Here is a 14140-nt window from a genome sequence, read left to right on the forward strand (position 1 = left end):
AACAAAGCCTACAGAAATTGAATCTTTTCGGTAGCACTTCATGTCTGAATTAGCACACACTTAAACCATAATTATGCTGCTTTACACTTTGATGTTATGCCTCTTGCAGATCATCGATGTGGACGGTTCAAGTCAGATCAAGAATAGGTAAGTTTGTTGCTTTACCCAATAATGGCAGACACCGTTCTTCGTTCTCTTTTGTTAGGAAAAGGGTAGGGTATCTAGAAAATTCAAATATATATCATTGGTTCACTTTGTTGGTGCTCTAAAATGGTCCTAAGCAAACGCTTGCATTGGCAATTATGCCTCTGGTTTTGTCTCCCTTTAAGATTTGGCATCCTGCATCTAGATGGTACAGATTTAATCGGTTCTAAAAGATTCAGATGTAGTAGCTATTTGTCGCTTCCCATAGTGTTTCTCTCGTCTCAATACTTGCGTATAAACATACTTGGCATAATGTCAAAAAAGGCCCCTAATGTTTGACTAAATAGTCATTTTGGTCCCAACTCTTTTTATTTGGAGTATTTTGATCTCTAACGTTTCATTTGGGCCAAAAAGGCTCCTCCATGGATGAAAACCATTAGTAAACAAACGGTTAACGCTCCAAAGTATGGGCCTTTTTGCCCTAAAATGAAATGGTGGAAGGCAAAATGCTTTCGGAAAGAATAAGGATCAAAGTGACTTTAATTGATGTTCATAAATGAAAAGTTAATACCAAAATACTAAAACAATTTAAGGATCAAAGTGATTATTTAATCAAACATTAGGCGTATTTTTTTTATATTATTCCAACATTCTTTGGGCTGCTGTATCTTAATAAACTTGTTGAATTTTTATTGGGTGTAGTACGTATGGAATTGTATGAGCTAGTTCCGCAGGTCTTAAGCAATTCATACGTTTGCATCGATATATTTCATTTTAACACATTTTATGCTGTTGATTCAGGAGAGGAGATGCAGGAATCGGAGCCGGAGGATATTAACAAATTACTATTCTCAGCAATTGTTCCGAGCAACTGAACAACTTTCCCTTTACTAGTCATCTCCAAGGATGATGAGTTGAGAAATCAGTGTGAGTTGAGGTTCTACTCCAAAAATTTGCATGAAGGTACTCATTTTCTTCTCTTTTGCCTAAACCCCGTTTAAAACCTTGTCTGCTGTCCGGCGACGACGGCATACGAGTCGATCTTTGCTTGTTGATTTACCGTTACTTTGAATCATTGGTTTAGTTCTCTCATCTTTTTATAAGTGCTTCTAATGATTAATTTTGTTGTCTATCTTATGCGTATTCGAATTTGATATTTGCCTTAGTAATGTAATGCATTTAATAATTTTTTAATATATATATATATATATAAAAATAAATATCTATAAATTTATAATTATAATAATAGTTTTTTCCCAAAATATTCTTATAATATTTGAAAATTTTACATTAAGCAACTTAAATGTGTCACATGATTCAAATAATTAAAATAATTGTTAATATTAATCATTAATAGTCTGTTAAAAGAGTCGATATGACAAGTGATATGTTATTAAAATTCTGCATGGATTGTTTGATATGGCAAGTGATTTTTCTTTAAGTATAAAATGATTTTTTATGATAATGTAACTTTTCTTTTTATATTTCTAATTTCATATAAAACTTTTGCCTTAAGGTATCTGTTTATACAACTACGAGACGATGTTTGTATAAATTTACAAAAATAATTTTAAGAATTTTTTAAACGCTTTCAGGAAAAAAACACCGACAAATGAAAACATACTATAAACATATACAAAAGATAAACAAAAATATTTATCTACCTAGAAATCATTTTCAATGCAAAAATAATTCAATATACCTCAATAAACAATATATATAGCTTAATTATTAATATGAAATAATATTATTTTAATAAGTTTAATACATTCTCTGTTTAATTCATATTTTCTTATAAAATAATACACCAATGCATTAAATAATTTATTTTTAAATAAAATTAGAGTTAAATTAATATGATGGGCATGCAATAAGGATTGAATATGTTAGTATCTCAATCAAAATTTAGATACATCACGATTTGACAAAATTGTTAGTTTAATGTTCAAAATAGAAGTGTACCCATAGTTCAGTGACCTAAATAGAAGTTTCCCAATTTGTAAGGCATTTACTCGGTAATCCATGATGTGTGGATAGAAAAACTCGCTAGATTTCCTCATTTCAACTTCTTTTTCGCATCTTCGCTCATTATCTCTCTCTTGAAGGAAACGAAACTTGTTTCTTATTTGTGATAACGACTACTTAGGATTAAATTGAATTGTTTTAACTTCTTTCTCATCCAACACAGATAAAAAAAACCCTTTTCAAAATGCAAAGCCCTTCTGCTGTTACCCAATAATCGGGCCCTGCCTTCGATCCGTCACTCAATTGGGTCACTTAGCATTCAACAAGAGTTTCACAGCTTAAATTCTGATGGGTTTTATTCATTCAAGCCGAATCACGTATTTTTCTGGGTTCAGAGACTCTGTTTCTGACAAGAAGCGTGTTGTTACAGCTGCTGTCACTCAGTTTGGGTGCTCGAAACAGCGTTAGGAGAATCGTGAATGAGTTTAATAGAGCGATTAAGTTTCACTGTGATAGAATCCCAATTGGGTTTGCTTCGATTCGGGTTGGTTCAGAGGATAGCAATGGAGTGAGACAAGCGGTGATGCGGGTTCTTGAGGTTGAAGATTTGCCTTTGAATGGGGTCGAAGCCGAGACCCCCAAAAAAGTTCTGATTTTGATGAGTGATACTGGTGGGGGTCATAGAGCCTCTGAAGCTATTAAGGCTGCTTTTAACGAGGAATTTGGGGACGAATATCAGGCCAGTTTCCTTTTGTTTGGTAGCAAAGAAAATGCGGGCATTGGAAGTTACAAATTAAGAAAATTTGCTTCTTTTATAACTACTTGCAGTGTTAGTTTTTGTTTGACCAACTGGACTACATGAAAGAACACAATTTTCAATTTTGTTTGCCTTCTATGTTTCTGCAATTTCTTGACAAATGGGTAAAGGGTAGATTGAGTATTAGGTTGAGTTGAGTTAATATCTAGTTATATTTTATAATTTAAATTTTATTTGAATTTTTTGGAGTGAAATTTATGTAATTCGAGTTTATGTTTAAATTTAATATATTTATAATTTTATGGTACTATTTTTTTATAAAAGTTTGAGGTCTCATTAAAAACTCCCTTCGTATTCGTCCACATATTAATAAGTTAATAAGTATGTTAACGAACATTGGAAGAAAGAAAAGAATACCTCATAGTTATTAAATAGAACACCGAATACATATGAAAACACGAATACCCTCATAAAGGATATACTGTTATAAAAAACCAGAATTACTCTCACATCCTCAACCACAAAATCTCAGAAATAATCGCCCTATTTCTAAGTTACACTCCATCAATAGCAAATAAAAAACGCAGAAAGACATAACACAAAGGAAAAACCTACACATGCGACCATTAAAACTAAATCAAAATCTCAAATGGAGAACCAAGATCTGAAGAAGTATCGACTTTGTCAGGGACCCAATAATTAGGTTTGAAGGAAGGCTCTGTTTAATGCACCGTGATTTGAAGAAATTATCACCGACCTTCAACTCCAAGTATTCATCAATTCTCTCATGCGTCTTTGTTAGGATTTGAATTTTTGCCCGATCAAGATGAAGAAAACTGACAACTTTCGTCGATTGCTAATATTTGCCCCACTATCTGCAATGTTTTTGAAAGTTTTCCAATTCCAAGCGTGAAAAGAGACCCCTTTCAAATTAACCACACTCGACGACACTCCACCACCATACTCTCTGACCAAGCTTTGACTTTAGAAAACCACTTTGCAATCGTCTCTGATTTTTCGTTCTTCACACTTTTCAACGAAACAAGTCTTCAAAATCATTAGAACTAAATTTCCAGTAGCTCTCATTAGCAAGAATCCAGTGAGGCCTTTGGCTTGCATTTGACTAGCAAGATCACCAATTTTAATTTAAACAGTATTTTGTAATTATATATGATATGTGATATACATATATATCATATAAAGTTGGGGAATTCAATTTGGACTTGAAAATCAATCTACTAATAATTAAAAAATTTAGTTATTCGAATTCTATTTTATAACTCAAATCGAATTTAAAATTTTTCGAGTCAAATCAAATTTATGAAATTACAAGTCGAGTTGAAAAGTTCGATTTTTTCGCGTCGAGTCGAGTTTTACGTACCTATAGTAAAAGGATTAGTGGGAGCGTATTGTTTTTAGCTTACATTTGCTCTATATGTAGGAGTGACAAATTGCAGGTGTTTGTTACAGATTTGTGGACCGTTCATACGCCCTGGCCATTTAATCAATTACCAAAGAGCTATAACTTCTTGGTCAAACATTGATTACTGTGGAGGTTAACGTATTATGGAACCGCTCCTCGGGTGATTTATCAATCGAATTTCGCTGCAACTTCACATTCATAGCTAGGTGAGAATATATGTCGATATGCCTTTTTCTGTTTTCCTTTCATGTTTTGGTTAATTAAGTTTCTATCGATGGTTGTCTTAATCCTGTTGATCTGATGGGGGAAGATATGTGAATGAAACGGAATATCGTATGTCAGGCCTCGCAGCAAATTAGTTATATGATTTCCTTCTCCATTCCTCCAACGCTTATGTGTTTAATTTATGTTCTTGTGATAGAGAGGTTGCCAAAGGGTTGATGAAATACCAGCCTGACATTATTATTAGTGTACATCCTCTGATGCAACATGTTCCACTTCGTATTCTTAAGGCAAAGGGTCTATTGAACAAGATAGTCTTCACCACGGTGGTCACCTTTAAGAACTTGCCATCCGACATGGTTAGTTCTGCATCTTAGTTTCCATGCTTTGAAATCTGCTTATTTTTGGTTATGTTCATTCTTGTTTTAGGTTTCATAAGCTTGTAACAAGATGCTATTGCCCAACAGATGATGTTGCAAAAAGGGCATTGAAAGCCGGGCTCCAACCATCCCAAATAAAGGTTTATGGCCTTCCAATACGACCCTCTTTTGTGAAGCCTGTTCGGCCAAAGGTCGGCTTACCTTTTAAACTAATTAGTTTATATGCTCATTTCTCTATGACAATTTTATTCTATGAAACTATTTTCCCAAACTTTTGCACACAGGGAAAAAAGTCTTGATGCAACTAGTTTATTTGTATTCAGATTCTGCAATTTTTCCAGTTCTTGTTGCTGGTTTTCGTAACACCATTTGTTTGTTTCATGTTTATAGCAATTATGTTTGGTTTCAATATACCCGTTGATATCTTTTCATCTTCCATTGTCTTATCGGATCAAACGATACTGACAATTTTGATTTGACAACGTAGATTGAGCTTAGGAGAGAATTAGGAATGTATGGTATCTTCCTGCAGTTTTGTTGATGGGAGGAGGGGAAGGAATGGGGCCCATCGAGGTTACTGCCCGTGCACTTGGAAATGCATTATACGATGAGAACCTTGGCGACCCATTAGGTCAAATCCTTGTCATTTGTGGCCATAACAAAAAAATTGCCAGCAAATTGCGTGCAATCGATTGGAAAATTCCCGTCCAGGTATCGACTTTTCTTTGATGTTTTAATCCGAAGTAACTTTGCACAGCTAAGTTTTCTATGTCTAATTCCTATCCAGATGCCTTTTAAAAGAACCATGAGAAGACTTGTGATAATCTGATTCTAAGTTCTGACAAAGTTCTATCGCAGTAAACATGCCGAACAATATTATTAACATTCACTATATTGAAACTTGCATGGTGTGCATTCCTCTATTCTCTTTGGGGGGAACGAAACAGAAGATTGTTCAAGGAAACTCTAGAACTGTAGTTGAAATTCTTAAAGCTATCAAGGAGATGGTTGGCATTCACTACGAGGCCGGAACATTAATAGACTAGATAGAATTAATATCACTCTTTGTAAGAATTGGAGTCTTGAATAACCTATAATCTGTTTTGTAATAGGTTCATGTTTTTTGTTGATTTTCCTTTGATGATTGTTTGTAGCAGAACTCTGCTCATTTGGGTAATAAAATTTTAATTATCCAAAAAAAAAAAAGGTTTATGTAGGCAACTGATAGTTCAGGATTTTTTGCAAAATCTTATAGGTGAAGGGATTTGTCACCAAAATGTAGGAATCATGGGTTCTTGCGACTGCATTATTACAAAGGTAACTTTCTAAATGAAAGACATAATAATACGGATGCCTGTAATACATTTCTTGATATTGCATGATTTTTGCTTCAATAGGCTGGCCCTGGAACTATTGCTGAGGCTATGATAAGAGGTCTTCCCATAATTTTGAACGGTTTCATTGCCGGCAGGTAAGTCGTACTATCTTTACTAGGTTCTAGCTTTATTTTTATATATACTTACGATATTTCATCTTAATAGGAGTTTCCGTAATTTGTCGAACATAATAATAATAAAGTTGACCACATATATAGCTAAACTAGGCTATAGGATCATGAAATCCAAATTTCCTTTTTTTTTTCATGCACCCTATGGGTTTCACTTATCAGCTGCAAGTACTATCAGTCAAATAATTCCCAGTTTTTGGTTAAATAATACGGGATTACATGGTCGGTGTGAGTGGTGCAATAGAATATTGCAACGGGGTCTTTTAACTTTCGCCAAAGAAGTTAAAATCTTGGTTTCGGTTCTGCAGGAAGTCATGTCCCGTATGTGTTGGAAATGGATGTGGGAAATTTTCAAAGTCACCAAAAGATAGCCGAGATCGTAAGACAGTGGTTTGGTCCCAAAGCGGATGAACTCAAGTCCATGTCGAAAAATGCTGAGGCTGGCTAGGCTGATGCAGTGTTCAAGATTTTCCATGATCTCCATCAGCTGGTTAGACAGAAATTTTGTACCACAGTTTTCTTGTACAACTTGAGTCCCATTCGCAGAACAAATAAACAAATTTTCATGCGATTTCCCCCCATTTATTACAGCATCAATTACTGTGTTCTCTCAATTTCATTATTTGATACATTTTCTGTGATATTGTCACTTGTTTATTACTGCTTCAAGCCAAGACAAGCTGAGAGAGCATGAACATAGTAAAAGGAATTGTCTTAAGAACATTCATGGAGAGTTCTGCAGCAAATCTGCAAGCTACAAGCTATTTGTGATTCATGGATCATTGATATTGTTTCTTTACTATGTCTATTAACTGTAAATTACGTCGATGTCATTGATATTGAATTCCAGCTTGAAGAATTCTCCAGTCTAGTGTTATTTTTCTGCAAAGGTAGGTGTTACATCTCCGGATCTTCTCTGTAAACTGCACCTTTGTAAGAAATCTTTTGCATATTAAGGTTTTTAGAGTTTGGAAGTCTCCGGAATTTCATATCCTCCTTACTGTTATCAATCCCGTCATCGACTAAATCTGCTACATTGTCAGATCTATTCATCCTACAAGTACTCATTATTGCTTTAGACTCAAACTAGTAGCACCAATGTTACGTATATGAGCTGCCATGCAAAACCGAAGGAGGGCTCTCTCTCTCCTTAATTCAAAAGTTATTATTCATCATCTTTTTCAACTCATTAAAATAACTGATTGTACCTCTCCGTTCAAATTGAAAAGGATGAATTGCTTGCCATCGTCACAATCACAATTTGTTTGTCAACCGTAGGTAACCCATGATGTAGACAGAATTGAAGAGTTTTGTTTGCCTTGGAAACCTTGCATATTAATGGCACATAGTGTCATTGAATCAAGTTACTGCCCTACACTGTCCGATCGACGGAATACATCGAGCAGAGAGTTTCCGATGCTTGCCAAAAGAAGTTATGATCCAGGGAACTTAAGCATCAACAATGAAATGACACAATTAAGAACCGGGTAGTCTTTGTTTTTCTCAATTTGTCTTTGTTGTTGGGGACGTTGTGCATTTAAGAGAGACTAAAACGAGAAAGAAGAAACTTGAAAATGATTTTAAATGCTTGCTTGGCCAAATGTAACTAAATGCGTGAGTTTTTACTCATCTACCGCCCTGACAGCGGCTCAAGGTCATTAATGCAGCTTTGAATAAGAGTAAATTCATGGTCCATGGCGACCAGTTCCCTGTTGAGCTCCTCTTACTCTAATTGCATCAGTAAATGGCAACCAGTGCATCAATGGAGACCAAAATTACTCTCCTCGTTGCTGTTTTGCTCGCTTTTGCTGCGTCGCCTTCGCGCGCTAGCCTCTCGTTCAACTTCTACGCTACATCGTGTCCCGCTGCGGAGTTCATCGTTAGCAACACGGTCAGATCAGCTTCCTCTTCTGATCCAACCATCCCTGGGAAACTACTGCGCCTGTTGTTCCACGACTGCTCGTCGAGGTCAGCAATATCGGGTTAAAACACCTTATATCACCATGAATGTTGCATCTTGCATGTATTAGTTTTATCTGAATAATGGTTGCCATGAGTGTTCAGGGTTGTGATGCATCAGTACTATTACAAGGAAACGGAACGAGCGAAGCGATCCGGCAAATACCTCACTCGGAGGATTCTCGGTTATCGATTCGGCTAAAAGGGAACTCGAAATCTTCTGCCCCGGAGCAGTTTCTTGTGCCGATATCGTTGCATTGGCTGCAAGAGATGCTGTTGTTATGGTAAAATCTCTAATCTTCTTCCTCCATTTCTGCATGCAATCTTCAGTCCGAGGGATTAAACATAATGATCATGGAACAGCCGGGCGGACCTGCATTTCCGATTCCGACTGGAAGAAGAGACGGAAGAATATCGAATGCTGCAAACGTCAGACCAAACATTGCAGATACAAGTTTCACCATGAGATGATCAAACTCTTCAAATCTAAGGGCTTATCTCTAGACGACCTTGTAACTCTGTCAGGTATTTCATTCAAACAAAAGTCTTGAACAGGAGCGATCAAAACTCTACTCGATTTGAAAAATCAATTTTTTTTTAATGTTGAGTTATTTTATTCAAGTCTATTCGAATTTTCAATTCGATTTTCAAGTTCGTTCGAATTGAGTTAGAATTTAAAACTTTCAACTCAACCAAAAAATAAAAAAATTTCGTTGAATATTTTAATAGTTTTACTAGGGATGGGCATGGGTCAGGTTTCGGCTAACCCGACCCACAAATTTTACATCCTTCACCCGACCCAACTTTGAGATAAATTTCGAATCCGATCCGATCCGGAATAATAATAAAAATATTATTTTATTCAATAAAATAGTGATTTAATTGAAAAAAATATATATAGAGGGGTATTATTGTAATTATTCCTAAATATATAAGGTAAATTTATATTTTTTTGGTCGGGTCTGGTATTTTTCACTCTAAACCCGAATCCGACCCAACATTAACACCACCTTTAAAAAACCCGACCCAAACCCGTCTTATTTAAAAACTCGACCCGATCGGGTCGGGTCGAATCGAAACTCATCTTATTCGGGTCTCATGTACATCCCTGAGTTATTTCTTTAATTCATCATTTATTTTAAGTTTATTTTTTATTAAATTTGAACCACGTGCTCTTAAATTATTGTTGAATACCTATATATCTTTAATTTCATTTTTATAGAGTATTTTTTTAGTTTATTCCTTCAACTTTGCATAATTTCTTTATTTTTTCAATATATCTTTCATTTTAAGAGTTTTTTTAATTTGAATCATATACTCCTAAATTATTGTAGAATATCTATGTATTTTCAATTCATCTTTTTTATAACAAATTTTTTCCAGTTTCTCAATTTTGTATTATTTACTCATTTCCTTTAATTCATCTTTATTTTAAGTCTATTTTAATTAAATTTGAACAGCATGTTCCTTTCTCATTGTAGAACCCACAAAAAAATTATCTTCAATTTTTTAAAATAATTTTATAAATATATTTTATAATTTTAGATTGTATTTGTATGAAAAAAATATGAAGAATATATGTGTATCTTATATGGTTAAGAATGTCGATAAATTAAAACCAATTCGTATCATAATATTGTAAATTATAATTAAAATTGTATATAAACTTGAATAAATTTCATAAATTTGACTTGAAATTTTTTCAAATAAAACTTGAGTTAAAAGATATGGCTCATCAATTTAATTTCTTTTATTTAACTCGACTCGATTGCTTTTACAGGTGCTCATACTATAGGATCAGCACATTGTAACGCATTCAGCGATCGATTTCGAATGAACTCAAGGGAAAGCTAACCCTGATCGACAAATCACTAGACAGTAGCTATGCAGAAGATCTTATGAAGAAGTGTCCATTGGTTCGAGCGCATCGAAAACCGTCGACAATGATCCGGAGACGTCGTTCGCATTCGATAATCAGTATTACAGCAATCTAGTGGCTCACAAGGGGTTGTTTCAGTCGGACTCTGTTCTTTTAGAGGATGGAAGAACCAGGGCGAAAGTAGAAGCTTTTGCAACTGATCAAGAAAGCTTTTCCGGAGCTGGGGGGAGTCGTTCTTGAAGCTCACTGCCGTTAGAGTGAAACGGACGATGAAGGGGAAATCCGACGGTCTTGTTCATTTGCTAATTAGAGGTATATATGTGTGTGTGTGATTCTTGTCTTCCTTGTGTAGCTTGAAATAATGTCTATGTACATATGACTTACGGGTAAGATTTGTTTGTCTTTTCGTGTAGCTTGTATATTTCCAGATAAATCTAATGTAACTTGTTATTTTTATTATTATTAATCTGAGTAAGCACAATATAATATATATTCAAAGAGTACTCTCAATAACAATAATTATTTTACTACCGATGTTACTTATCAATGCTAATGTAACTAGTTCAATGAAATAGAAGATAGTTTTTATTTAGAGTTAATTGTATCACATATCTTAAAAAAATATGACTGTTATTTTAAATTAATCCTTAAACTTTTAAATATTTCAATTACATCCCCAAACCATGACATTCATTCTAATTGATCTTGAAACTTTTTTTAATATTCCAATTCGATCTCAAACTATACATATTGACTAATCATCCATTGTTAATAAAATCGTTAGGCCAAGTTATATTATTATATGCTTGGAAAAAAAATCTAGGTTAAACTAAGGTTGAAACTAATTATATATTTGGATGAATTCGAGAATGAAATTGAGATATTCAAAAGTTTAGGGATGAATTTAAAATAAAAATTATAATTTGGGGTCATATGATACAATTAACTTATTTTTTAATAGTATGAGATGGTTTCAAAATCTATCTTAATCATGATAATATATTTACACTCTGCTATAGATGTACTTACTCAAATCCAGAACATTTAAGAAGAATAAAGTCATTTGATGAGTTTAAATAGATAAAAATTTATATATAATCTATAGTTATAATGTTATAACATCGTTATATTTTTAAATTATTATTTCATTTTTAATTAATCCTTAAATCTTTAAATTTTATTTTCAAATTATAATTCTTATTTTAAATTGATATTTAAATATTTAAATTTCATTCTTAAATTTGGTCTTCATTTTTAAATATTATTTAGCTTAATAACAACGTAGTGACTAGCGAAGGCAGAAAGCATAGTTGGGGAAAGCGAAGGAAATGAGCCACAATCCGCAATCCAGCGATGGAAGCACGATGACGACTCAACTCTCTCCGATTTCCTTGCCTCTCTGATTACACTCCCACTGTACCATTTCTTTTTCTTCAATAATCAAATCCAACTTCGTTTTAAGCAGGAAATTCTTCTTCTTCTTAATATTTCTTACGATTTCTCAACCTCCTCTGTGGTTGATTCTTGGCAGATACCTGACGAACTGGTGGAACAGTACTTAGCCAAGAGTGGTTTTCAATGTCCCGATGTTCGAGGTGCTTCTCTACCCCCACTTTTTTTATTTTCATTTTATGGTCTTTGGATGCCTGTACGGAAATTTGTGGAAATTTGTTCCTTTTATTGGTGCTAGGGTTCGGAGAAATGTTTTAAATCTTTTATCCTACTTTAACCGACTAGCTCTGCCTATGGTTTACTTATCTTTCTTTTAGTTGGTTCTAGGGTTCCCAAAAAATTCAACCTTCTATAAGCTAGCTTGTCTATGTTTGAGTTTCTTTTGCTTAGGGATGGGGTCTTGGGCAGGAGATTTTCTTTAATTCGAGCATTCTTTTACAGTCCATACTAGTAGGGCCGTAGACGAATCAAGTTGAGCTCGAGTATTGTTAAACTCACCTCGAAAAGTTCAAAGTTAAGCTCGTATTAAAAGCTTGTGACCTTAAAAGTGCAAGCTCGACACAAACTCTAAATCAAATGTTGAAGTTCGATATGGTTTGAAAAAAAACTTGAATCTAAAACATTCTTAGACTTAGCTTGATCGAAGCTTTAACTGGACTTCGGTTTAAGCTTGAACTAGAACTCATACCTGAAAAAAATCTTATATATATTTTTTGTTAAAAATACAACATATAAACGTTACTATTATTAATAATTTAATTTAAAAATCAAAATATTATTTTTTTCGAGTTGATCGCAAGCTTTTCAAGTCCGGTATTAAGTAGTTTGCTTCAGCTCGTTAATAACTTGAGTTTCGTTTGCTCGAGTCGAGTCCATTTGATTAACGTGTTGACCGAATCGAACTTGAATAATTTGTATTATGTCTCGTCTTATTTATAACTCTACACAAGATGGATCGAGAGTCACATTGTCGATGTATTATTTCCTTTTTGTCTGATCCTGTTTGATTCTTGTTGGGCTTTTGCAGAATAAGGCTTGTTGCTGTTGCTACTCAGAAGTTTGTTGCCGAGGTTGCGAGTGATGCACTTCAGTATGACACCCAAAACATTTAAATTATATCCCTTTTCGTTCTTTAAACTATGAAGAATGGAAACTTCAAAATTTCTTGATGTTATATATCAATTTGAAGTAGGACACTTTGTGGAGATGGCCAAGTTCTAGTGTTCTTAATTTATGTGAATTCATCAAATATTTCTTTCTGTTTCGGTGCAAGGGGAATATGTTAAACAATTGAGTAACCTTTTGAATAGTTTACGTTTGGATTTATTCACATTTAACTCATTAAGTTTGCTTACAACGTTTTTTCGTAATGTAGGCATTGCAAGGCAAGGCAGGATGCAGTCGTCAAGGACAAAAGAGATAAGCAGCAAAGGGTGATTTCTTATGTTTGTTTTTAAAGATTCCTGATCTCTTATGGCTTGTCTGACTCTCTGTTGGAACAGGATAAGCGCCTAATCTTGACGATGGATGATCTCTCAAAGTCCTTGCGCGAGGTAGGCACTGAAAATTTATACGGCCTCTTTTTTCTGAATGCCAATGGTTATTGATTTCCCTAGTTTGTAGTTGAGTTAATGGAATTTTAGCACATGTTAAGGGCATTAAGTTGTAGCCTCTATAACTAAATTGCTCATCAAGGGAAATTTAAATGCCCATCAGATTACAGATCATTTTAGCACAGAGGTTTGAGCATTATATTTTATCAAATGTAGGAGCTGATTGTTCTATAACGTTTATATCGTCGAAGTTACTGAGAGATGTGTGTTGTAGCTGCTTAGGCATACACAGAATATTCTAACTACTAAGTGGGGTATTTTCCTTGGAGAAATATAAGAGTATGTTCAGTCATTATGTATTTTGCTTGTGAACCCGTCGTTTATGTCTTCGATGAATAAGTGTCTTAATTTTGCTTAGCATTTTCATTTGTATTGGGAAATAATTGTTTTATGGTGTTTGAATGACCAGTATGGGGTGAATGTGAAGCACCAGTATTTCGCTGATAGCCCATCGACCGGGATCGATCCGCTTCTAGAGAGGATATTGGAGTTCGACCATGTTTGTATTTAGTTGATAACTTTTTGAGATGCTATTACTTGTGCTACCATATGCTGTCCACTTTTCATCAACATAATATGTGTTGGTGTTGAATATTAAGGATGAGAATACATAGGAAGTTTGTCCAGATTTGATTCTTATGAGCGACCAAGGAAAGTTATATTTGATTTGGTTTGTTTCTATAATTTATCTTTATAGTATCATTTGTGATGGTGGTGCTCAAATGGTGGTCCTCGCATCGAACATGTCGGACCTTCATCTCACCTCCATCCGATCATGGACTGAATCCATGAACTTCATTTTTTATATTTGATTTGGTTTCTTTACAACAACAATAAAA

At 34.3% G+C, this 14140-nt stretch overlaps 3 pseudogenes; all 3 read left to right on the top strand.

Moving 5' to 3' along the window:
- The first annotated feature begins 2353 nt into the window (after positions 1–2353).
- Positions 2354–7012, top strand: LOC120150143 (annotated as a pseudogene).
- An 891-nt stretch (positions 7013–7903) lies between these two features.
- Positions 7904–10679, top strand: LOC120150148 (annotated as a pseudogene).
- Positions 10680–11564: 885 nt separating this feature from the next.
- LOC120150157 lies at positions 11565–13800 on the top strand (annotated as a pseudogene).
- The last annotated feature ends 340 nt before the right edge of the window (positions 13801–14140 follow it).

This window comes from Hibiscus syriacus, unplaced genomic scaffold, assembly GCF_006381635.1.
Source record: "Hibiscus syriacus cultivar Baekdansim isolate YM2019G1 unplaced genomic scaffold, ASM638163v2 tig00111014_pilon, whole genome shotgun sequence".
NCBI classification, from domain to species: domain Eukaryota; kingdom Viridiplantae; phylum Streptophyta; class Magnoliopsida; order Malvales; family Malvaceae; genus Hibiscus; species Hibiscus syriacus.